Source organism: Scyliorhinus torazame, chromosome 15, assembly GCF_047496885.1.
Source record: "Scyliorhinus torazame isolate Kashiwa2021f chromosome 15, sScyTor2.1, whole genome shotgun sequence".
NCBI lineage: Eukaryota > Metazoa > Chordata > Chondrichthyes > Carcharhiniformes > Scyliorhinidae > Scyliorhinus > Scyliorhinus torazame.
The window spans coordinates 181,245,896-181,272,698 of NC_092721.1; the positions used below are offsets into that span (position 1 = coordinate 181,245,896).

The following is a 26,803-nucleotide window of genomic DNA, read 5'->3' on the forward strand; positions in this document are numbered from 1 at the left end:
CAGTTTTGGACACTAAGGAGCACTTGAGCATGGCTAATCCATCTGATCTGCACATCTTTGGACTGTGGGAGGAAACCGGAGCACCCGGAGGAAACCCACGCAGACACGGGGAGAAAGTGCAAACTCCACACAGTCACCCAAAGCAGGAACTGAACCCGGGTGCTTGGTGCTGTGAGGTGGCAGTGCTGACCACTGTGCCACTGGCTTGTTTCACTGATTGAAGACATTTCAGGAGGAAACTGATGGGGGTTTTCAAAACCGTGAATAATGTTGAGGAGGTGAATAGTGAGAGATTGTTTCCACTGTTTGTGCAGTCAGTAACCTTTGGGAGGGATGTTACGGCCATTCCCGCCGGCAGGATCGCCCGGTCCCACCAACAGCGAGCCCCTGGTCCCCTGCCATGGTTCCCAGCCAGCAGAGGGTGCAAAATAAATGAAAACTCTGTTGGCAGCGACGGGTCTAGAGGCCAATGGTAGGCCGCCACACCACATGCCTAGAGGAAGTGGGAAATCCTACCCTTATTTGACTTTGGATGATACTGAGAAATGGACCATGTCAGATGAAGCTCCTGAATATTATTTCCATTGAAGACACAATTCCATATTTTGTTATTGTCCAAAGTCAAAACTAGGGGCTGGATTATCCGGTCCCAAAGCTGTGTGTTCCTTGGCAGTGCGACATTTGCTGGTGGTGGGACTCTTTGTTCCCACCGCTGTGAAAAGCCCTTGGTCGCCACACTCTGGCGCCTGTTCGGGTACACTGAGGGAGAATTCAGAATGTACAATTTACCTAACAAGCACGTCTTTCGGGATTTGTGGGAGGAAGCCGGAACACCTGGAGGAAACCCATGCCGACAAGGGGAGAACGTGCAGACTTCGCACAGAGAGTGTCCTAAGCAGGAATTGAACCCGGGACCCTGGCACTGTAAAGCAACAGTGATAACCACTGTGCTACCGTGCTGCCAATGGGATTTACCATTGAAGTCACCCCACACCACCGGGAAACCCACGGGTATGGGGGTGGGCTGCTGCTGAGAACAGGGAATCCTAATGTCTGGAGAATTCTGGCCTAGGTCTGTTGAATCATGAGAGACACTGGAAGGTAACAGACAAAGTGGATGAGGCAAGGATACAGAAATCGGTTAATAAAATGCCAAAAGCTGTGTATTGTGGTACGGTCGGGATTTATTCTGGAACAACAAGACCAAGTGGGCCGAAAAGCTCTGGATTTCATGACCTACCACAAGCCATCGGTGAGTTTTCTTTCTGCCTGCACAGTTTTCAAAACATAATTGATTATAAAGTTGCGTGGCATTAATCCATACGAGCTCCTCAAAAATCCACCGAGGAGGCAAAGATTCAACATCGTCACTTTAAAACAAGAAGTGAGAATATTGACTTCCGACCAAACATTTTACGTGAAAGTGAGGATTTTGTACACAGATGGTAGTTTGGGCGCATTTCCACATGCCCAGGTTGTGCGAGTTAGAAGTGAATAAAATCAGTTCTGTGTTCTGAAACATCTCAAAACCGGAGTTTTGATGGACCGTTTCATGTATCGGAATAGAACAATCTAGAATGAGAAGAACAATGGATGAAGAGAAGAACATACATCTCCCAGAACATACTGTACACGTCGAACGATGTTGCTTAAAGGATAAAAATAATTGTTCATGTAGCATGCCACGAGATGATTGTTCATTTTAATAATTCATGTAGCTAAATCCGAATAGTGAATGCTTACCTTAATTATGCTGGATATATATATGCTCATTTAGTCACTGTGAATGTTGCCTAATTTCTTCCTCCCCTCCAGTTTTTGTCCCTCGTCGCCTTATGTTCAAGTTAAATTTTGCAAGGCCTCACACTCGCTGTGAAGCTTCACCCACTGCCCGCAGGTGTCAGGAACTTAACTGTTAATATTGCATTCCTGTCACAATGAAAAACCTTGGGCGTCATTCTCCGACCCCCCGCCGGGTCGGAGAATGGCCGTAGGCCGCCGTGAATCCCGCCCCCGCCGAAGTCTCCGGTACTGGAGATTGGGCGGGGGCGGGAATCGGGCCGCGCCGGTTGGCGGGAACCCCCGTTGGATTCTCCGGCCCGGATGGGCCGAAGTCCCGCCCAGAAATTGCCTGTCCCGCCGACGTAAATCAAACCTGGAATTTACCGGCGGGACCAGGCGGCGTGGGCGGGCTCCGGGGTCCTGGAGGTGGGCGCGGGGCGATCTGACCCGGGGGGTGCCCCCACGGTGACCTGGCCCGCGATCGGGGCCCAAAGATCCGCGGGCGGGCCTGTGCCGTGGGGGCACTCTTTCCCTTCCGCCTCCGCTACGGCCTCCACCATGGCGGAGGCGGAAGAGACTCTCCCCACTGCGCATGCGCGGGAAACTGACAGCGGCCGCTGACGCTTCCGCGCATGAGCCGGGAAACTGTCAGCGGCCGCTGACGCTCCCGCGCATGCGCCGCATTTCCGCGCCAGCTGGCGGGGCAACAAACGCCATTTCCGCCAGCTGGCGGGGCGGAAACCCCTCTGGCGTCGGCCTAGCCCCTCAATGTTGGGGCTAGGCCGCCAAAGATGCGGAGCATTCCGCACCTTTGGGCCGGCGCGATGCCCGTCTGATTGGCGCCGTGTTTGGCGCCAGTCGGCGGACATCGCGCCGTTGGGGGAGAATTTCGCCCCTTGTTCTAGATGTAGGTAAGAGAAGCTACTACTAATTGGGAAAAGCTTGGGGGATTATTCTTAAGTATATATAAGAACGGTTTCCACCTGTATGGTGGGAAGGAAAAGTAAGATTTTGCCTGTTGTTATGGTCTAGTGCGTTGCAATGATTGAGTCAGTGCACCAAAGAACGTCTAGTTGGTGACTAGTTAAGATTTATTAAATTACAATAATATGGGTATAAAACAATACTAATACTACTAACCAACTGTAAACTGTTACCAACTAGAATATGAGAGCGAATACAAAACACGACAACTCCTCACTCAGACTCCCCGAGGTTGCAGTGTCACGTGGTGTAGTTCTACTGCCACCTGCTGGTTGGAGGTCTAACATATTAACATACAGAATTGCTTATGCATATCATTACACCTGTGTTCTCTGGGTTTTTATGAATAGACCCATGTTAAGAAAAGACTGGCTCTGGATTCCTCCTTTGCTCATTGAATGAGCAGTGAGTTGTAACATTTACCCTGTGGACTCAAACTGGCTTAGGATTCTATGGGCCCCAAACACTCCCTAGTATCCTGTCTGTATGATTTGTCTTCTTGTGTGAACCTAGTAAGTCAGTCAAATGTTTGCAGCTGCCATCTACACACTGTTTTATTCTTCGAAGGGGCACCACTGGATAACGACCAGAGAAAGATCCCTGGCTGATCTTTTAGTTCCTTTCTCCAGAGCCGCTTAGGGGAATTGGGGCACTCCAGCCATTCTCACAGCTGAGATCGAATTATTCTGTCAATCTTTCACAAATCCAAAACTCTCCTGGCCTGTAGGTGCTCAATCTCAAGAGAGCACTGCGAACGAGAGGGCCCAGATTCAAAATAATGGGCAAAAGGCATCGAAATGAGGGGAGAAAAAATGGTTTCACCCGTAGGGCGGTTAAGTCTGGAACAAACCTCCTGAGAGGATGATCGGGGGCTGGTTCAATGCAGATATTCAGAAGGGATTTCTATCTGAAATTGAAAGAATGTGTCAGGGATAAGGCAGGGGAGTGGGACTAGGTAGAATGTTCTTTCAGAGAGCCAGTGTAGACCCGATGGGCCAAATGGCGTCCTGCTGCACTGCAAAGATTCTGTGGTTCTGTAGGGCTCGATTCCACAGTAAGCAATGGACTAAGCAACAATATGAGCAGTCTGATTAACTTTAGTAGAAGTTTATGATATAAGTTTATTGGAAGGCATTTCCTTGTAAAAAAAAAAATCAGAAACCTGGGTTTATGACAAGGTTGTTGTTGTGTTATGCTTCTTCTTGTAGGATAAGCTGCTTCCTTGATGTATGCTTTGACAAAGGAAGGTCCAGACTTTGTAATGAGTTCAATATGTTTATTGAACTATTAGCACAGTTCTTAAATGAGTTTGACTCTCCTGCTAATCGAACTGTAGTAACTCAGTCTAACTAAACCAGTCTGCTCTAAGCCACGTGCTGGGTGTGGTGCTTCTGATCAACCCTGATGTACTCTCTAGATGTCTGTTTGTGGAAAGAGAAAGATCATGTGTGCCCTGTCCTTTGATATAGATTGTGACGTGCCCCCTTTGTGGTAATGCCACCTCTGGGTGTCCAGATTACCCATTGGTTGTGTCCTGTTCTAATGGCCCATTGACTATATGTCTGTGTGTCATGACATCTCTGGTGCTCCCTCTAGTGTTTACTTAGTCGTAGTGTATTTACATTAACCCCTTGTGTATATACAGTGATGCATATCACCACAGTTGTCAAGTAAAAAAGTGATTCCCCATAATGACTTGCTGGGTTACAGTTCCTTATGGGGGTGGGGGGGGTGTCCACGCACCCCCGCCGCATGTCCCTCGGAGGCGAGATGCGGCTTACCATTGGCTGGAGAAGGGATCTTCTGGTCCCGCCGCTGTAAATTGGATTTCCCATTGAATCCAACCCCTCTCCCCTCCCACCACTGGGAAACCCGAGCCGGGGATTTGTCGACAGCGGGATGGGAAGGTCCCACTGGTGAAAATGGCTGGAAAATTCCCCCCACCTCCCCCCATTTAATATCAATGGGCTAGCATTATTTCTCATTTTTTTGTGGCTCTTAAGAACAATTTTGTTTTGCTGATATCGATGTAAGATGGCGCTTGCCAATACTCTACGAAATTCCGCTATCGTGAATTTTTACACGTTTATATAAGCTTCATGATGTTGACCAAATGGCAAATGAATCAGGAACAATGGCAACCCTGCACTTTGTTTTTTGTGTGCCGCCAGGTGTGGCTGAGGTGATAACCTTCGCCTTTAAGTCAGAAAGTTGTGGGTTGAAGCCATACTCCAGCATATAAATCCAGTGCATTATGATCAGAGCTGCCACCTGATGGATGGATAGAGTCCACATTAAACTGAAGCCCTATCTGCACCCTCGAGTGGATGGAAGAGAACCAAGGGCACTGTTCAAAGAAATGCAGGAGAGTCCTGGCCAATCTTTAACCCTCAATCAAGGTCCCGAAAAAAGATTATCTGGTAACTACCTCATTACTGTTTGTGGCACCTTGCCGAAGAAAATTACCACATCACAGAGAACTGTCCATAAGTCATTCAAATAGGGTCACAACCATCCAAAAGACTGCATTTCCAATGGTGCAGAACTCCCTCCAACTATTGTTGTGTCCCAGCCCCGAGAATGGGTCTTGAGGCCATGTGTATGCACTGTTATTATGTCAAAGCGAACTGAAGAGAAAACATTGCTCAGAATGAATTCTCCAATTAAGAAGTTTGGGGGTATGGAAAGGAATAGTGCGGGGGGGGGATAGAGCATAGGGTGTCCTTATATGCCGATGACTTGCTGTTGTACGTGTCGGAACTGAGTGTGTCGATAGGGGGAATATTGGAGCTGCTTCGAGTGTTTGGGTCTTTCTCGGGGTACAAGCTGAATCTAAACAAGAGTGAGTATTTTGTGGTATCTGGGCCGGGTGTGGGGGCAGGGGTGGGGGGGGGGGCTGCCATTCCATAGGGCAGGGACTCACTTTAGGTACCTGGGGGTGCAGGTTGCCCGGGAGTGGGGGTGGGGGGTCTCCGCAAGTACAACATTTCTAGTTTGGTGGGGAGAGTGAAAGCTGAGCTGGCAAGGTGGACAGTCTCCCTCTGTCACTGCCGGGTTGGGTACAGGCGATTAAAATGAACGTGTTGCCACGATGTCTGTTTATATTTCAATGCCTGCCGATTTTCCTGCCAAAGGCTTTTTTCAGAGAGATTGAGGGAAGGATTACGTCGTTCATATGGGGAGGGAAGGTGGCCAGAGTTAGAAAGGTGCTACTACAGAGGGGAAGGCAGGCAAGGGGTTTGGCTCTTCCGAACGTGGTGTGGGATTCTCCGGGAATCGGCAGGGCGGGAAGAAACGGCGCAGTGGAGTGGCGGGAACCACTCCGGCGTCGGGCCGCCCCAAAGGTGCGGAATCCTCCGCACCTTCAGGGGCTAGGCCAGCGCCAGAGTGGTTTGCGCCCCGCTGGCCGGCGGGGAAGTCCTTTGGCGCTGCGCCAGCCGGGGCCGAAGGGACCCCGCCAGCCAGCGCGGGTCCACGCATGCGCGGGAGCGTCAGCGGCTGCTGACGTCATCCCCGCGCATGCGCAGGGGGGGGGTTCACCTTCGTGCCGGCCATTGCGGAGGCTTACACGGCTGGCGCGTAGGAATAGAGTGCCCCCACGGCACAGGCCCGCATGCGGATCGCTGGGCCCCTATCGCGGACCAGGCCATCATGGGGGCACCCCACCGGGGCCAGATCGCTCCGCGCCCCCCCGAGGACTCCGGTGCCCACCCACGCCGCCAGATCCCGCCGGTAAGGGACCAACTCCAATTTATGCCGGCGGGACCGGCATAGAACGGGCGGGACTTCGGCTCATCGCGGGCCGGAGAATCGCCGGGGGGTGCCCGCCGACCGGCGCACCGCGATTCCCGCCCCCGCCAAACCTCCGGCGCCGGAGAAGTCGGCAGCCGGCAGGGGCGGGTTTCACACCGCCCCCCGACGATTCTCCGACCCGGCGGGGAGTCGGAGAATCCTGCCCCTGATGTATTACTACTGGGCGGCGAATGTGGAGAAGGTGCGGAGCTGGGTCAGAGGGGCGGATTCCCAGTGAGTCAGAATGGAGGTGAGTTTGTGCAGGGGGCCGGGATTGAAAGCACTAGCAACAGCGCCGCTCCCGATAGCCCCGGGGAAGTACTCAGGGAGTCCGGTAATCATAGCTTCATTGAGAATTTGGAGGCGGTTTGGCCAACACTTCGGGTTGGGGGCAGGGTCAAGGGAAATGCCAATTCGGGGGAACCACAGATTTGAGCCAGGGAGGTGGGATGGAAATTTTGGGAAATGGGAGGAGAAGGGGATTAAGACACTGAAGGATTTGTTTTTTAAGGGCCGGTTTGCAGGATTGAAGGAGCTGGAAGCGAAGTATGGGCTGGAGCACGAGGAAATGTTTAGATACATGCAGGTTCGAGATTTTGCCAGAAAGGAGATACAGAACTTGCCGAGGACCGGCCTCCACATTGCTGGAGGTGCTGCTGACGACAGGGGGACTGGAGAAGGGGGTAGTGTCAGCGGTCTACGGAGCTATTTTGGAGGAGGAGAAGGCACCACTGGAAGGGATCAAAGCAAAGTGGGAGGAAGAGTTGGGGAGAGGATTTGGAGGAGGGGTTCTGGTGTGAGGTGCTTTGGAGAGTGAATGCCTCCACCTCGTGCACGAGGTTGGGGCTGATACAGCTGAAGGTGGTATACAGAGCACACCTCACAAGGGCGAGGATGAGCTGATTCTTTGAAGGAGTAGAAGATGTGTGTGAACGTTGCGGGGGGGGGGGGGGCCCACGAACCACGTTCATATGTTTTGGTCCTGTCCAAAGCTAGAGGATTACTGGAAGGAGGTTTTTAGGATAATTTCTAAAGTGGTGCACGTGAAACTGGATCCGGCCCCCCGGGAGGCCATATTCGGGGTGTCGGACCAGCCAGGGTTGGAAACAGGTGCGGAGGCAGATGTTGTAGCCTTCACCTCGTTGATCGCCCGAAGGCAGATCCTCATGGGTTGTGCCCTGGCATGGCGGGGGGACTTGCTGGAATTCTTGACTCTTGAGGAGGTTACGTTTGAACTGAGGGGAAGGATGGAGGGGTTCTACAATTCATGGGCGTTATTCATTATGCACTTTCAAGAACTGGGTAACATCGAACATTAGTTGGGGGGGGGGGGGGGGCGGGGGAAGGTGGGAGGGTTGGGGGAGGGGGGCGTGTGTGTTAATGGTGGCTATGGGTGATTCCTGATTCCTTTTTGTCATTTGTTTGTGTGAACATGTGGGCGAATGTTTGGGGTTTGGTGGGAGGATGGGATCGTTGTTATTGATACGGGGATTGACATATTTGTTACTGATTATTGTTTATTGTTGGTGGGTGTAAATCTGGGAGAAAATGCGAAAAAGGAGAATAAAGAAATATTTGAAAAAGAATGAATTCTCCAATTAAGAACATGGGTCGGAATCTCCGTCCCGCCAGGCTGGATTTCTGGCGCGGCGCGCCCCTGCTGGCAGTGGGATCCTCCGTCCCGGCAGCTAGCCAATGGGGTTTTCCATTGGGGCCGCCCCAACGCTGTCGGTGAGTGTGCTGCCGGCGAGCAGAGGATCCCACCCCATATTTGAACCATTCATTAAGCACATGAAGGGCGATGCATGGAGCATTGGAGGAGGCACTAGCCATTTTCAATCACCGCATGGTACATTTATAATGTGACTTTAACTTGGAAAAACATTCCCAGGGTACTTCACAGGTGTTTAGGGAGGGAATTCCAGAGAAAATATTCCAGGTGGTCGAAAGCATGGTCACCAATAGAAGGGAAAAGGGATGCACAAAGGCCACACAAGGGTGGGTTTGAGTGCTACGGAAGGTTGCAGAGATTTGGAGAGGAGAGTGCCCGAATTTCTCATCCGTTGGACACGCGCACAGTGGGTGCAAAATCTGTCAGCCCCGAAACTCGATTTCATGCTGTCTGGCCACCAAACTGTCTTGTAAAGGCTGAGAGCCTGTGGGGAGGGCGGGAAAAGGGTGGGTGCCGGGAAAAGGGAGAGTGTGGGGTGACGTTTCCAATGTGCTCCCTCAGGGGGGAGAGCCACTGAGGCGCTGTCTCAGAGAGCTGCTGATACTGTGATAAATAACATAGATGTTAAAACTGTGCCACAATTGTTTGGGCAACACAATCACAGACAGACTTCAGTCCCTGGACACATTTGTTAATTTAGTAAGACCATAACAGCAGAATTAGGCCATTCGGCCCATCGAGTCTGCTCCGCCATTCAATCATGACTGGTATATTTATCATCCCTATTCTCCTGCCTTCTCCCCATAACCCCAATCCCCTTGTTAATCAAGAACCTATCTATCTCTGTCATAAATCACACTCAGTGATTTGGCCTCCACAGCCTTCTGTGGCAAAGAGTTCCACAGATTCACCACCCTCTGGCTGAAGAAATTCCTCTTCATTTCAGTTTTAAAGAATCGTCCCTTCGATCTGAGATTGTGCCCTCTAGTTTTTCCTACTCGTGGAAACATCCTCTCCACGTCCACTCTATCCAGGTCTCGCAGTATCCTGTAAGTTTCAATGAGATCCCCCCCTCATCGTTCTAAACGAGTACATACCCAGGGTCCTGAACCGCTGCTCCTATGACAAGCTCTTCCAGGGATCATTCTTGTGAACCTCCTCTGCACCTTTTCCAAGGCCAGCACATCCTACCTTAGATAGAGTGCCCAAAACAGCTCACAGTACTCCAATTGGGTCCCTACCTGTCATCCCATCCTGAATCGAGGTTGCAGCTTAAACGTAAAGGCCGCCTGGCCATTCGACCCGCCCTCCAACTATAAAGTAGACCGACAATGTAAAATCTCGATCACTTGGTGTTTAATTGATTTAAATTGGCTCCTTAATTGTCGGTGGGCACGCTGGCCGAAATATTGCATGATGAAGCCTGGTTGTGTGCCTGATGCCTTCTCAAGTCAGGCACACGCCCCGAACCTTACATGTCAAATTCTTGTTGTCAACTTTGTGACATTGAGAACTCAAGAGACAGGAGCAGGAATAGGCTAGAAGCCCATCGATCCTACTCCACAATTCAATACGATCATGGCTGATCTTGAGCTTCAACTCCACTTTCCTGCCCACTCCCCACATCCCTTGAGGAGTCATAGGCCATTGAAAGGGCAGAGAGGGTAGACAAGTGGGAGTTGGGGCGGCAGAGTGGCACAGTGGTTAGCAGTGCCGCCTCACAGTGCCAGAAACCCGGGTTCAATGCTAATCTTGGGTGACTGTGTGGGGTCTGCATGTTCTCCCTGTGTCTGCATGTGCTTCCTGTGGGTGCCCAGTGCAAAGATGTGCAGGTTAGGTGGACTGGTCATGCTAAAATTGCCCTGAGTGTCCAAAGGTGTGCAGGGTAGCTGGGGTTACAGGGATAGGGCAGGGTATTGGGCCTCAGTAGCGTGCTCTTTCAGAGGATCGGTGCAGACTCAATGGACCTAATGGCTTCCTTCTGCATTGTAGGGGCACTATGGTGCAGGATAGGATACGGCATCGGAGTTTTGGAGGATGGTTTTTGGAATGAGAAGGACAGGAGGCCAGCCACCAGCCCATTGAAATAATTGAATGTGGAGGTGAGGAATGGGTGGGTGGCAGCCTCAGCAGCAGAGGAAGTGTTAAGTTATGCACTTATGTAGGAAAAGTAGAAAAGCAGAATAATTTTAAAACGATGATAAGGGACTGGGAAATGTTGGTATTCAATGGGATCTGGATGTCTTTGTACATGAAACACAGAAAGTTAGCATGTGGGCACAGCGAGAAGGGAAATAGTATGCTATACCCCAATCTCTTTGTCCTGAAGGTTAAGGATAATGAAGTCTGACTGCTATTATATCAAGCCCTGGTGAATTCCCACATCAGGGAGGACAATCCGTCTCCTTACTGAAAAGAGAATTCTTGCCTTACAAAAAGTGCAAGATTCACCAGTCTGATCTCTGGGTTGAGAAGATTGTTCTCTGAGTAGAAATTGAGGAGACTAGGCCTACATTTCCTGGAATTTAGACAAATAAGAAATGATCTAATTGAAGCAGGTAAAATTCTTAAGTAGCTTAACAGGGTATATGCTGTGAAAATGTTTCCACTCGAATGAAGGGTCACAGACGGCCATTTAGGACGTGGACGATAAAGATAAATGTTTTCACCCAATGGGTTGTAAGTCCTTGAAATGCTCTATCCCAGAGAGCTGTCAAACTCAGGGCGCGATTCTCCGGACAAATTTTGAAGTGTGGTAGCGAGCAGGAATTGCCGCGAGCTTCCTGGCGCGCGGCCAATCTAGGCTGGCAACTCAATTCAACGTCAATTGGTCCACTTAGCGAGAACTCACAGGCTTCTCACCACAATGATGGCTCACCAGCTGATTCGCTGGGACCGCATACACCAACCTCCCGCTAACTAGATCAAGCAGCACTTGCTCGGCCAACCCCAGCCAGCTCGCAATAATGGCGCCCAGGAGATCAGCCCCAAGATTCGGGGACGCTGTCCTGGCGTGGCTCCTGGACGCGGTGGAGGCCAGGGAGGATGTTCCGTTCGTCCGAGGGTTGTGGAGGGTGAGCCACAAAATGGTCAGTGCTGCCTGGGATGAGGGGGCGGCAGCCGTCAGCTCAGGGAGTGTGACCAGGAGGACAGGCATTTGGTGCAGGAAAAAGGTCAACGACCTACCCTGTGAGTAGACACCAAACCCCCCCCCCCAACAAGGGAGCATCCATCCCACTGACCACATGTCCATTCTCCCACAAGTCCTCCAGCCAACGTAGCCAGCATATCCCGGGGAGCCCCCTTTCTGGACTCCATGGCTGAGGGTCTACATAGAACATAGAACATAGAACATTACAGCGCAGTACAGACCCTTCGGCCCTCAATGTTGCGCCGACCTGTGAAACCACTCTAAAGCCCATCTACACTATTCTCGTCAGAATGTCCGACTCACTGGGGGATCTGACACAGTACCAGGCCGATCTTGATGAGGTGCTGCGGAGCTTGTCCCAGTCACAGGTGGACATGACTGAGGCACTGCAGAGCATGTCCCAGTCACTGAGGAGCATCGCCAAGGCTGACTATTGTACAGACTATGGGGAACCGCCAGGGCTGTGGGTCGAACCAGCTGCCCCTCCATCCCAAGGTGAACCCCAAGGCCCTACGGCACTGAGCGGGAGGAGGGGAAGCTGAGTGCCAACCTGGACCCGTCCCATGGAGTGGCGATGGTGGGCACCACCTTCCTCGAGTTCCACCCCTCTGATGAGGCTGTGTCTCAAGGTCAGCATACGGGACAGTGCGACACGGCTGTGCATGTACTGCCGACAAGTGAGCCGGGCCCCTCCTGTGGCAGAGCCCCCAGAGGACGTCCCCCAAGACCATCGAGGGCCACGTGACGACCACCTCAGATGTGCATCCGGGGGAAACACCTAGATGTAGTGGCAGAGCTAGGAGGGACAGGCACATTGAGGATTACTGAGGGCACCGAGGGGGGGGTGGGGGGTGGGGGGGGGGGGGGGCGGGGGGGGGGGGGGGGGAGAGAGGGGGGGTTGGTTAGGGGGTGGGGAGGGTGGTTGGGGCGTCTGTGGGGGGGCGGCACCAACTGGAGTGGGGTATTATGTATCACATTAAACTCGTTTCTGCACAACCATTATGATGCCTCTATCACTTTCTTCTGCAATGCGGCCGACCTCAGAACCCTTGGCCCATTTCTCCAGGCAAACTCCCGTCCCCATGGTATTCACCCACCCTCCAGCCGTGGACATGTCCCCGGAGCTGTTTCCCATCCCCTGGGTGTTCGGATGTATGAAGTGCTGCCTCCCGCAGTGTTCAAGCTCAGTGTCCAGGCATCAAGGTGTGATTGGAATGCGAGGCAATGAGTCCCACATGCTACATAGCCCACCTACCCACGGGAATCCACTTGGTTTGTGTGAAGCCAATTCCCTATTAGCAATAGCCTTAAGCCGCGCAGCCAGAGGCCTCAACGTTCAGGGGGGGTTTTGGGTGATCGGTGAGGCAGACGGGCAGGGACAAGAACTGCCCAATGAATGAATATACACAATCCAGAGCTGGCATGGTGATGCCGTGAGCGGTTGCCCCCCCCGGGTGCCCCCCCAGCACCTTCCCCCCCACCACCCCATGGTGGCACAACCCTGCGGAGGGTCTCTCACCCCCTCGCCGAGCACTGGGGCAGCAGGTCTTGAGCTCCCGGGCTCTTTGCCTGTGAGCAAAGATGGCTACTCACCTCCTCGGCTCCCCATAGAAGCTCTTCCACCAGGTTCATATTTTTCAAAAGGAGTACTAATCGGCGCCAGCGTGACCACTTGCTGGGCGGACTGCTGATTGACGGGAAGCCATTGGATATGGGGTCATTCTCGTTGATTGTATGGAAATGGGGCTTAAGTGGTGATAATTGATTTCTCGCCATATTACAGCGAGATCCCGATTTCGCCTACAGGAGCGGGCCGGTTGGATCGCAAACCGTTTTTGCCCTCTCCCGCTGTTCTCCGGCCTCGTTATACTTGAGCAAGAGCTCAACGAGGCCAGAGAATCGCGCCCTCAGTCACTAAATATGTTCAAGAAAACAATCAAACGATATTTGGAACAGGCGAACTAAGTGACATAGGGATAGTGTAGGAAGATGGAGTTAAGGTCAACCAAAATCCTGTTGTGGAGCAGAGTCTGTTATAACCCTCAGACAGCCTACGGGGTTGGAATAATTAACTTCCCCGTGGCCCTTGCAGAAGACAAGCTCAGCCATTAAGGGGGCAGGGAACTCTGCATGGAAGTGAAGTCCTGGTGGTAGGTAGAACTTGGTAGTTTTTGCGATGGAAGCTCAGCTCAGGATTGAAAAGGACATAAATTCAAATCCACCTGAAAGCATTCAGTGCTAACTGTGAGGGATCTATGTGAAAATAATGCCAGCAGCTTAAAACAGTCATCCATGTCATAGAACTGTCCATAATGTCACCATTGATGAAGGGGATAATTTCTCAGAAGGTGCTTAAGTTCTTTGTCTGACTATGGGAATGCCTGAAATTAACCTGGGCACCTACAATCCTCAAACCTATGGTGTTAATTTTTGCCATTTTGATGAGCACAGATTTCATAAGAGGGGTGGTATTTCATGGAGGTGGCCGCGGTCCCAGTTGGAGAGCAGGCGAGAGCCCGCATCACCCCTTTTTGGGAAGGCCTGCTGTATTCAGTGCCAATCAGGCACTTAACTGGGCAGCAGCAGGTCTTCCCTGGAATCAAGGATCCCAGGTTGGAAGTCTCACCCACCCAGAGCTCCCGACCGATAAGAGGTTGATAGCTCTTCTCTGCGGAGCAGTGCCGCCGCCACTGCACCCGCCCTCGGCCTGTGATTGACAATGGACTCAGACTAGGATATGAAATGGTGGGAGGGGTATCATGTGCTGGGGGGGTAACAGGTAGGGGGATCAGCAGCAAGGATATGGGGCTCGATCCTAGCCACCATCCCCCTTGCTGATACCGGGTCTCTCAAACAGTCACAGGTGCCTTTAATGAAATGAAAATGAAAATCGCTTATTGTCACAAGTAGGCTTCAAATGAAGTTACTGTGAAAAGCCCCTCATCGCCACATTCCGGCGCCTGTTCGGGGAGGCTGGTACGGGAGGATCCGCTCACCCACACAGGAAACCCACAAGCAACCCTGCCAGATTTTGTTTTCTGGGCTCCGGTATGGCAAGTCCCCTGTCCAACGATGGGTAAACACCCAACGGCAAAGGGATGAGGCCCTTAACTAGACATTAATTTTCCATTTAAAGGACTCAGTTGACAGTGGTGACAAAAGGCAGCAGTTGGCAGAAGACAAGGAAGCAAAGGACAGGGAAACGGCAGAGCAAAGCGGCACCACAAAGTACATTGTGATAACATTCAGGGTATCGCCAAACTATGCATCCGCCGCCTGGTTCGCCGTGGTGGGGTCACGTGGATTCCCAATTGATCTACGAGGACACCCTTGGGGTGCTGAAGGTTTTGCTGGAGAATGCGATCATGGATGTGGGCTGGAATTCTCCGGCTATTCGCTGGTCATCTGCACCGAACACGCCAAGCGCAAAATGGTCACCATTATGGATGTGGTGTGTGCTCTGAAACACCAGGGCCACACTCTATAAATTCAGTGGCTGAGAAAATCAACCTATTCTAACAAAACTCAGAGGCAGTTGAAGGGCTTAATTGGGGTAAGGCAAAAGGGGTCACCTGCCTGATCAAATATCCCCATCGCCAAACTCTCGACAGGGACTCTGCCCCAAGAGTGCATTTAACTTGAAAATGATGAGTAGTGTAGAATAGAACAAATGTAGTTTTCATTGAGGTATTAATAATCTGTTCATGTGAAAGACCATTAACATTGAATGCTCCTTTGTGACTGAACCTACATGTAACTGATATTGTAACTGCTAAACTCGTACATGCATATTTTACATTATATGTATATATATGGAACATTTTAAATGGAGCTCTTTACACAGACTCAGTTACTGAATCACTCAGAAATAAAATCTGAAAGCTAAATCATCTAGGTGCTTCCAGTCAATATTTTCCTGATAGGTTCTGATGAAAGAGGTTCTGATGAAAGATTCAATAATGCACACTGGCTTACCTCAGATGAAACTTGCTGATACCTGGTCTACACAAGAGGCCAAAGCAACATGCTGATGAATCGCAGTCACCTACCAGATATACCATTAGTCCAGCACCTGGACTGAGGATCAGCTGACATGCTCTAATGAATGATTTATTGACTGCACTGGCCATTTGCGTGGCACATGCTGAAAAAGTCCCCAAAGGTAATCACAGTTTTCCACAGAAAGCACTTTCCACTGCTGAATTGCTTTATTGGTAATTTCATCCAATCAGAAAAGGAAATCGAGGAATATGTTGGCGCCAGAGGAGCTAACTCAGGACGGTGGCGTGTCGGTAATTCAATTGCAATTTAAGTTCAGTCGATTTGAGGTGTTGCCTTTGCCCACGGATATGCTGACTCAACTCTCCTCTCACTGAACGATATGTATGAATGTTTCTGTCCCAGTACTCCTTAAACTGAGTCAGGTGAAGATTTTGTAGGAGTTGAGGAGTAACATACAAGACCTCAGTAAAAACAAAATTGTTGAAAATGCACAAGATTAAATTAATAATGGTGGATTTTTAAAATTCAATAATGGGAGGCGGGCATCACTGGTTAGGTCCATTCCTAATTGCCTTGAGAAGGTGGTGGTGAGCTGCCTGCTTGAGCCGCTGCAGTCCATGTGGTGCAGGTACACCCACAGTGCTGTTAGGAAAGGAGTTGCAGGATTTCAATTCAGCGACAGCGAAGGAACGGCGATATAGTTCCAAGTCAGGATGGTGAGTGACTTGAAGGGGAACTTCCAAGTGGTGGGTGTTCCCATGTGTCTGCTGAACTTGTCCTTGGAGATGGTATTGGTCATACTTTTGGAAGGTGCTGCATAAAGAACCCTGGTGAGTTCCTGCAGTGCCTCTTGTAAATGCTACACACTCACGGCACTGAGGACCTGGGTCACTACACTTTCTCCCCATGCGTGCCTGAGTCTTCCCCCACAACCCAAAGATGTGCAGGGTAGGTGGAATGGCCACGCTAAATTGCCCCTTAATTGGAAACGTTTTTAAAAAGTGAAATAAAACAAAAAGTAGATGCAACATATGGCTGCAACTGTGCATTAGTGGTGGAGGGACTGAATCTTTGTGAATAGGGTGTCAATAAAGTGAGCTGTTTTATCCTGGATAGTGTCAAACTTCTTGAGTTTGTTGGAGCTGCACTCATGCAGGCAAGTGGAGAGTATTCCATCACACTCTTGAATTGTGCCTTGTAGGCAGGCGGTGGACAGGTTTTGGGGATTCAGAAGGTGAGTTACGCGCCATGGGATTCCTAATCTCTGACCTGCTATTGCAGCCACAGTATTAATGTGGCTAGTCCAGTTCAGTTTCTGGTCAATCCCACCCCCAGGAGATTGTTGTTGGGGCTTCAGTGATGGTAATTCCATTGAATGTCAAGGGGTGACCATTAGACAGTCAGATTCTCACTTGTCATTACCTGGCAATTGTATGCCGCAAATATAACTTGCCACTTGTCTGCCCAAGCCTGAATATTGACCAGGTCTTGCTGCATTTGGACATGGACTGCTTCAGTGTCTTAGTCACAAATGATCCTGAACATTGTGTAATCATCTACATCCCTACTTCTGACATTATATGATGGAAGAAAGGTCATTGATGAAGCAGCTAAAGATGATTGGGCCAAGGACACTACTCTGAGGAACTCCTGCAGTGATGTCCTGGGACTGAGATGACTGACCTCCAACAACCACAACCATCTTCCTTTGGTGCCAGGTATGATTCCAACCAGCGGAGGGTTCCCCCCCTTATTCCCATTGACTCCAGTTTTGCCATGATTCCTTGATGTCAAACTTGGTCATTTGCTGCCTTGATGTCAAGGGAGATCACTCTCACCAGTGAGAGGAGATGAGATTTTGTCTCCACAAGGACTGTGCGGTGGTCACTTGTACTGATACTGTCATGGACAGATGCATCTTCAGCAGGCAGATTGGTGAGGATGAGGTCAAGTATGTTTTTCCCTCTTGTTGGTTCTCTCACCACCTGCTGAAGATCCAGTCTTGCAGCTATGTCCTTTATGGCCAAAACAGCTTGGGCTGCAGTGGTGCTAGTGAGTCAATCTTGGTGATAGACATTGAAGTCCCCCACCCAGAGTATATTCTACCCCCTAAGTGCTTCCTCCAAATGGTGTTCAACACAGCAGAGGGCTACTGATTCATTAACTGAAGGGAGTGTGTGGGATGAGGGGGTGATACGGGGTGGGGGAGGGGGGGGGGTACAGGGGCAATCAGCAGGTATCCTTGCCCATGTTTGATCTGATCCATGAGACCTCATGAGGTCACATGGAGGATACCCTCCATCATGTTGTGTGGCACCAGCACCGTGCTAAATGAGGTATTCGAACAGATCTAGCAACTCAAGACTGGGCACCCATGAGGCGCTGTGGGCCATCAGCAGCAGCAGAATTGTAATTCAACCACAATTTTCAACCTCATAGCCTAGCATCTTCCCCACTTTACCATTACCACCAAGCCAGGGGATCAACCTTGGTTCAATGAAGAGGGCAGGAGAGCATGCCAGGAGCAACATCTGGCATACCGGAAAATGAGGCATCAACCTGGTGATGCTGCAACACAGAACTACTTGAGTGCCAAACAGCATAAGCAGCAAGTAATTGACAGAGCTAAACGATTCCACAACAAGCGCATCAGATCTAAGCTCTGTAGTCCTGCCACATCCAACCGTGAATGGTGGTGGACAATTAAACAACTCACTGGAGGAGGAGGCTTCACAAATATCCCCATTCTCAATTATGGAGGAGCCCACCACATATGTGCAAAAGACAAGGCTGAGGCATTCGCAACAATCTTCAACCAGAAGTGCCGAGCGGATGATCCATCTCATTCTTCTCCGGAGGTCCTCAGCAGCACAGATGTTAGTTTTCAGCCAATACAGTTCACTCCAAGTGATATCAAGAAATGGCTGAAGGCACTGGATACTGAAAAGGCCCTGACAATATCCCAGCAAAAGTACTGAAGATTTGTGCTCTAGAACTTGCCGCACCCCTAGCCAAGCTGTTCCAGTTTGGCGACAACACTCGCATCTGTCCAGCAATGTGGAAAATTGCCCAGGTGTGTCCTGCACACAAAAAACAGGACAAATCCAACCCCACCATTTAGAGCCCCAGCAGTCTACTCTCCATCATCAGCAAAGTGATGGAAGGAGTCATCAACAGTGCTATCAAATGGCACTTACACAGCAATAACCTGCTCACAGACACTCAGTTTGGGTTCCACCAGGGTCACTCAGCTCCTGACCTCTTTACAGCCTTGGTTTAAACATGGACAGAAGAACTGAATGCCAGAGTTGAGGTGAGAGTGACTGCCCTTGATATCAAAGCAGCATTTGACCGAGTATGACATCAAGGAGCCCTAGTTAAACTGGAGTCTATGGGAATCAGGGGGGGAACTTTCCACTGGTTGGAGTCACACCTGGCACAAAGGAAGATTGTTCTGGTGGTCATCTCAACTCCAGGACATCACTGCAGGAGTTCCTCAGGAGAGTGTCCTAGGTCCAACCATCTTCAGCTGCTTCATTAATGACCTCCCTTCCATCATAAGGTCAGAAGTGGGGATGTTTGTGGATGACTGCACACAATGTCCATGTCCAAATGCAGCAAGACCTGGACAATATCCAGGCTTGGGCTGACAAGCGGCAAGTTACATTCACATGACACAAGTGTCATAGAATCATAGAAGTTTACAGCATGGAAACAGGCCCTTCGGCCCAACCAGTCCATGCAGCCCAGTTTTTACCATTAAGCTAGTCCCAGTTGCCCGCACTTGGCCCATAACCCTCTATACCCATCTTACCCATGTCAGGCAATGACCATCTTCTACAAGAGAGGATCTAACCATTGTCCCTTGGCATTCAATGGCATTGACATCGCTGAATCCCCACAATCAACATCTGGGGGGATTACCATTGATTACATTGATCTGAACTGGACTAGCCATATTAATACTGTGGCTACCAGGGCAGGTCAAAGGCTAGGAATCCTGTGGCGAGTAACTCACCTCCTGACCCCCCAAAGCCTGTCCACCATCTACAAGGCACAAGTCAGGAGTGTAATGGAATACTCTCCACTTGCCTAGATGAATGCAGCTCCAACAACGCTCAAGAAGCTCAACACCATCCAGGACAAAACAACCCGGTTGATTTCTCCCCCTTCCACAAACATTCAATCCCTCCACCACTGATGAACAGTGGCAGCCACGTGTACTATCTACAAGATGCACTGCAGTATCTTACCAAGGCTCCTTAGACAACACCTTCCAAACCCATGACCACTTCCATATAGATGGACAAGGGCAGCAGATATCTGGGAACCCCACCACCTGGAGGTTCCCCTCCAAGTCACTCAGCACCCTAACTTGGAAATAGATCGCCGCTCCTTCACTGTCATTGAGGCAACATCCAGGAACTCCCTCCCTAATAGCACGGTGGGCGTACCTACACCTCAAGGACTGCAGCGGTTCAAGAAGGCAACTCATCACCACCTTCTGAAGGGCAACTAGGGATGGGCAATAAATGTTGGCCTAACCAGCGACGCCCACATCCCGTAAATGAATTTTTAAAAATAAAAATGTAGTTGATGTTGAGGACTCGCATGGCAACTCTCTCCCGACTCTATAGCACTGTGCAGCCACCACAGTAATGTCTGGACAGTCTCTGTAAGGTATGATCACATTGGGCTGGATTAAATTGGACTGGATTAAAGCAGGTGCGGTGAGTTTCGTCAAATTCAGGGAGCGTCCTGCCATCACCTTCCCACTCCCACCCAGTGCTCACTGTGATTCTAGCGAAGGTGGAGGTGGCACCAGGTGGTCTGCACAGCAGTGGGCCTACTGAAGCCCTTAAGAGGGGACAATCAATGTCCACTTAAGGAACTCACACCGCTGCCTTCGGGATTTAATCAGCCACGGGAGAGGCTCACGCCAAGCGGCCAGCCCAGCAGATTTCCCTCGGCAGGCTGCTGGGGGATAGGCCACCGCTCATTGGCAGGCAGCTCTCTTGAGGTGGGACATCTCTTTTCTTGAGTGGCAGAAATCCCACCTCGTACTTGTTAACTACTAAATTGGCCGGAAAAAGGCTGCGAGGCAGCCGGTATCCCCCTCAGTGACTTTGTAGCCTGCGGGAGAGGGGAAATCCAGCACCTCGTAAATCCAGCCCGTTACCTTTTTCTCTCTCCACAGATGCTGCCTGACAATATTCCCAGCACTTTGGGTTTTTATTTCCGATTTCCAGGTGTGGTAACCACTGAACATACATTACATATATTATGGTACACTGCCATTGTACTACAGTTATTATGGTAAATCACAGCCTGCTGGCTCCACCCAGCAGGCTCTGTAAAAGTGTACGCTCTCCTGCACTGCCCCCATTCTTGGGTCCAGCTACAGGAGGCTTTACATTTAGCACAATAAAGCCACAATAGCTCACCATTTGTCTCGTGGTCATTGATGGTATATCAATTTACTGTGCTAGAATTTTGAAGATGAATGTCTCACTCAAGCCGGATCGCCTGGAGCTGAACCGTCACGCAGCTGACGCCACAGCGACTTTCGAGCACTGGCTAGCCTGCTTTGAAGGATATCTCGGAGCATCCACCGAAGTCATCTCAGACCCACAGAAGCTCCAACTACTCTAGGCACGGGTGAGCCCACAAGTCTTCCTCCACACCGCTAAACTCCTTAACCTTGCCTATAATAAGGAGAAATGCGTTTTCCGCACAACCCCACCTAGCCATCCTTGGCTACGTTGTGGAAAATGGAGTCCTAGGGCCCGACCGCATGCGCCCCCTCCTGGAACTCCCTCTCACTCACTGTCCCAAGGCCCTGAAGCGATGCCTGGGATTCTTCTCATATTACACCCAGTGGGTCCCTAATTATGTGGACAAGGCCCGCCCACTCATCAAGTCCACCATTTTCCCCCTGACGGCTGAGGCCTGCCGGGCCTTCAACCACATCAAGGCGGACATCGCCAAGGCCACGGTGCACTCAGTCGACTAGTCCCTCCCATTTCAGGTGGAGAGCGACGCATCGGACGTAGCTCTGACTGCCACCCTCAACCAGGCGGGCAGACCCGTGGCTTTCTTCTCCCGCACTCTCCATGCCTCTGAAATTCGGCACTCCTCTGTCGAAAAGGAAGCCCAAGCCATTGTGGAAGCTGTGCGACATTGGAGGCATTACCTGGCCGGCAGGCGATTCACTCTCCTCACTGACCAACGGTCGGTTGCCTTCATGTTTAGTAACACACAGCGGGGCAAGATTAAGAACGACAAGATCTTGAGGTGGAGGATCGAACTCTCCACCTATAACTACGAGATCTTGTATCGTCCTGGGAAGCTCAATGAGCCCCCAGATGCCCTGTCCTGAGGTACATGTGCCAGCGCACAAGTAGGCCAACTTCGGGGCCTCCACAATGACCTCTGTCACCCGGGGGTCACCCGGTTCTTCCACTTTATCAAGGCCCACAACCTGCCTTACTCCATCGAGGAGGTCAGGACTATGACCAGGGACTGCGAGGTCTGGGCGGAGTGCAAACTGCACGTCTATCGGCCGGACAGAGCACACCTGGTAAAGGCCTCCCGCTCGTTTGAGCGCCTCAGCATCGATTTCAAAGGGCCCCTCCCTCCACTGACAGCAACGTGTACTTCCTCAACATCATTGATGAGTACTCTCATTTCCCTTTCGCTATCCCATGCCCTGACATGACTTCTGCCACTGTCATCAAGGCCCTACACAGTCTCATCACCTTGTTCGGTTTCCCCACCTACATCCACAATGATCGGGGCTCCTCGTTCATGAGTGATGAGCTGCGTCAGTTCCTGCTCAGCAAAAGCATCGCCTCAAGCAGGACTACCAGCTACAACCCCCGGGGAAACGGACAGGTGGAGAGGGAGAACGCGACGGTCTGGAAGGCCATCCTGCTGGCCCTTCGGTCTAGGAGTCTCCCAGTCTCCCGCTGGCAGGAGATTCTCCCCGATGCGCTCCACTCCATTCGGTAGCTCCTACTGCTACCAATCAGACCCCTCACGAACGTGTGTTTGCCTTCCCCAGGAGGTCCACCTCTGGGGTCTTGCTCCCGATCTGGCTGACAGTTCCTGGGCCCGTCCTCCTCCGGAAGCATGCGAAGGCCCATAGGTCAGACCCCCTCGTCGAAAAGGTCCTCCTCCTCCATGCGAACCCACAGTACACCTACATGGCACACCATGACGGGCGGCAGGACACTGTCTCCCTCCGGGACCTGGCACCCGCTGGTTCCCCATCCACCATCACCACCGCCCCCGACCTGGTACCATTTCCCCCCCCTCCGCTGGCGGCCACCACCACCCCTGCCCCTGCGCCGTGTCCCCCCCCACCAACGACTATCACCGCCACCCCCGCCCCGGCGGCACCCGTCCCCCCACCGGCTCATCTACTGGGTGAAGATGGAGAGGACAACACGCTCCCGGAGTCGTAGGTACTCACATCGGCGCCCACACCACAGCCGTGGCTGAGGCGATCGAGGCGGAAGGTCAAAGCCCCCGACAGACTCGACCTGTAACTTTGCCTCACCCCCTCTGGGCTCTTTTTTTAAACAGGGGGTGAATGTGGTAAACCACTGAACATACATTACATGTATTATGGTACACTGCCATTGTACTACAGTTATTACGGTAAATCCCAGCCTGCTGGCTCCACCCAGCAGGCTCTGTATAAAGGTGTACACTCTCCTGCACTGCCCCCATTGTTGGGTCCAGCTACAGGAGGCTTTACATCTAGCACAATAAAGCCACAATATTTCACCATTCGTCTCGTGGTCATTGATGGTATATCACCAGGTAGTGGCAGTATTTTACTTTTTGCTTTGTTATTGTCAATTGTTCTTTTCCAAATTAACAGCTTTCAAACAAAAAACATTTTAAGGAATTTTTTGGGGATGGGGGTGGGGGGAGACTGAGGTGAAAAAAAAGGTGAGTGAGAACTTTGAGGATCTGAGGTAAAGACAGACAATGCTGGAAACTGGCATCGGGCCTAGTAGCATCTGACAGGACAATATGCCAGGTGCAGACCCTTGGTTTTTTAAATCTATGTGTCGCTAGGTAATCCTTGGAAATGCACCCAAAGACGCACAAACTCTGATAAATTACCTTGTTTGTATTCAGTATTGCAACTAATTCAGGATCAGCCTTTGGGAAAAATAATCTCACACCTGCCTGCTAGCATTTGAAAGCTGAGGATGGGATGCCTTGACCACTTCATCCACAACAAGAGCAATTTGATACCACATTCAGAGAATGGCCAAGCCTGAAACAGGCGTAAAACTGCTGAAAGAGGAAAATCGCATTCCTCCAGGCAGGGGTAGGATCCAATTGATAACATTCAGGTGCAAATTAGGGGACAACGTGCACCGACGGCCTACACTGCGACAGGCACTGCGCGGCTCCTTCGGCTGGTCTTAAGTGGCTTCGGTCAAGTGCCTTCCCTGAGCCCATCAGCAGTCCGGTCCCACTATTGACTCATTGAAGGCCGCCCTCACCACCCCTACATAACCTCCATCTCTATCCAGCCCACAGCTCTCTCCCACACCCACAGGGGCTCAGCTTTCCCACTCCGCAAATTTTGAGGCAATCAATTTCCTATCCTCCCCAATTGACGAGCTGCGGCCGGGACACCCACTTTATGCCGATGGTTCTCTATAGCGGCTTTGATCTGAGGCCCAAAGCTGAGGGCTCAGTCCCTCTGCAGACCTGGGTGCCTGTTTTGGGCCCCAAGTCAAATTTATTCCCTCCTTCTGTTTCATATTGTGCAGATGACTGCGATTTGTTTCTCCAGAGTCTGCGTGGCATGCGCTTGACCTAAATAAAAAGCTACTGAAAGCACAGATTTGTGTCTTTATTGCCCGAGGTTTTCCAAGTCACTGGCTCAGTCAGTCAGAGTTTATGGGTAGCTATCAAGGTTTCTTTGCCTAAACCGGAACAAACTGGTCCTCCTGCGTCTGTAAGTCAGCCCCATTTCCTGTCAACAAAATGACCATGCTGTTATTTCATGTTTCCGCATGTCACATTTACACTAAATGGAAGAACAAATCATCGCTTAATTCTTAACTACAATCAACCCACGGTGCACAAAAAAGCAAACTTGAATCACACACTAATAGGCTGAACCTGTGCCTGGCTTCATCATTCTGAAGGAAGATTGCCTACGTTCACACTAATAAGCTTGCTTGGGCCATTAAAGGGATGTTATATTGGGCGTCTGTAATTCAGTAATCCAGTGAAATCCTGAAGAGCCAAATCTCAGGGCACCTGAACACAAATTGGTGCCAAGTGAACCTTCTGGGTGGCATGGTGGCACAGTATTTAGCACTGCTGTCTCACATTGCCAGGGACCCGGGTTTGATTCAGGTGACTGTCTGTGTGGAGTTTACATGTTCTCCCCGTGTCTGCGTGGATTTCCTTCGAGTGCTCCAGTTTTCTCCCACAGTCCAAGGATGTGCAAGGTTAGGTGGATTGGCCGTGCTTAAGTGTCCAGAGGTGAATGGGGTTGTGGTAAACCACTGTGTTCCTATATTAAGGGTTGTACAGTAGAACCTGCACTACAGGTTCACCTGGGCCCCTGCATGCTAGCTCCGCCCAGGAGCCGGGTTATAAATATGCGTGGCCTTCAGCTAGCAGCCATTTCGCCATTTGCTGTAGGAGGCCACACTTCTGATACTAATAAAGCCTCAGTTTGAATTCAACTTCGTCTCCAGCCAAATTGATCGTGCCTCAATTTATTAGTATCTGATTCAGAAGATGGACCTCCAGATTAAACCAGATCGACTGCAGCTGGATCCACACGCAAGCGACGGCAGAAAGGACTTTCAGCACCGGCTAGCTTGTTTTGAAGCGTATATCAACGCGGCGCCGACCCCTGTTCCAGAGGCTCAAAAGGTTCAAATCTTGTACTCCAGACTCAACTCTAAAGTCTTCCCACTGATCCAGGATGCCCCCAATTACGCTGACGCTGTGAAGCGACTCAAACAGAGTTATGAGCAGAAGCCGAACACGCTCTTCGCCAGACATGCGCTCGCAACGCGTACTCAACTACCTGGTGAGTCAGTCGAGGACTTCTTGAGGGCCTTGATCCCACTAGTTCGGGACTGTGACTGCCAGGACGTTACAGCTAAGGAGCACTCAGATCTCCTTATGAGGGACGCTTTTGTAACTGGGATTGAGTCCGATGTTATCAGGCAGCGGTTCCTAGAAGGGACCTCGCAGAGACTAAAACACTAGTTTTTCCCATGACGGTCGCCCTGCGCAATGTAAAGTCCTACGCCCCCAACCGCGTGGCCCACTCCTCCTACGCTTCATGGGCCCCACAGGCAGCCGCCCCAGCGGGGGCGCTACCCATTCAGTATGCCTGCGCTATGCGCGAGCCGGTGATCTCTGGGGGGCCCCGATGCCATTTTTGCGGCCAACAAAGACACCCCCGCCAACGCTACCTGGCCCGCGCAGCCCTTTGTAAGGCCTGCGGGAAGAAGGGCCACTACGCAGGGGTGTGCCAGGCCCACTCAGCGGCAGCAGTCGCCTCCACTCACCCCGGTCACGGACAATGGGCGCCACTATCCTCCCCTCCTCCCAGGCCATGTGCGAGCAATGGGCGCCACCATCTTCTCCCCTGAACCAGGCCCACTCAGCGGCAGCGGTCACTCCCACCCCACCCCCCCGGTCACGGACAATGGGTGCCGCTATCCTCCCCTCCTCCCCAGGCCATGTGCGAGCAAGGGGTGGCTCCATCTACTCGCCCGCACAACACGTGCATTTCATGGGTGCCGCCATCGTGCTCCACCCCCGCAACGTGCGTTCCAGGGGCGCCGCCATTTTGTGACCCCCAGGACCTCCGGGTGCCGCCATCTTGTCCACCCCGCAGCATACGGAGACCAACGGCATTTCAGGACCCCGACGCAGCGGCCGCCTCACTACCCGACGATCAACCACGACTCGCATCCATGGTAATCGACCAGTCCAGACCACACACTCTGACCAACGCATCCACCAGCGTGAAAGTCAACGGCCACATAACCTCCTGCCTACTGGACTCTGGGAGCACCGAGAGCTTTGTACATCCAAATACGGTAAGGCATTGCTCCGTTAAGGTACACCCTACCAATCAAAGTATCTCCCTGGCCTCCGGATCCCATCGCGTAGCGATCCGGGGGTACTGCACGGTCACGCTCACAGTCCAAGGCATAGAGTTCCACGGTTTTTGCCTCTACGTCCTCCCTAACCTCTGCGCTGCACTTATCCTTGGCCTGGATTTTCAGTGCTTGGCCTGGATTTTCAGTGCAACCTCCAGAGCCTGACCCTTAAATTCGGCGGACCCTTACCACCCATCACTGTGTGCAGCCTCGCGACCCTAAAGGTCGATCCTCCTTCCCTCTTTGCCAATC

At 51.4% G+C, this 26,803-nt stretch overlaps 1 protein-coding gene and 1 pseudogene across 4 annotated transcripts in view; one reads left to right on the plus strand and one right to left on the minus strand.

The window, feature by feature from the left end:
- Positions 1-14,868, plus strand: part of LOC140391715 (histone H4-like) — a 35,405-nt pseudogene extending 20,537 nt beyond the window's left edge.
- The window catches only part of gabrb3 (gamma-aminobutyric acid type A receptor subunit beta3), an 896,267-nt gene that overhangs the window by 250,903 nt on the left and 618,561 nt on the right, over positions 1-26,803 (minus strand). The window lies entirely within an intron of this gene.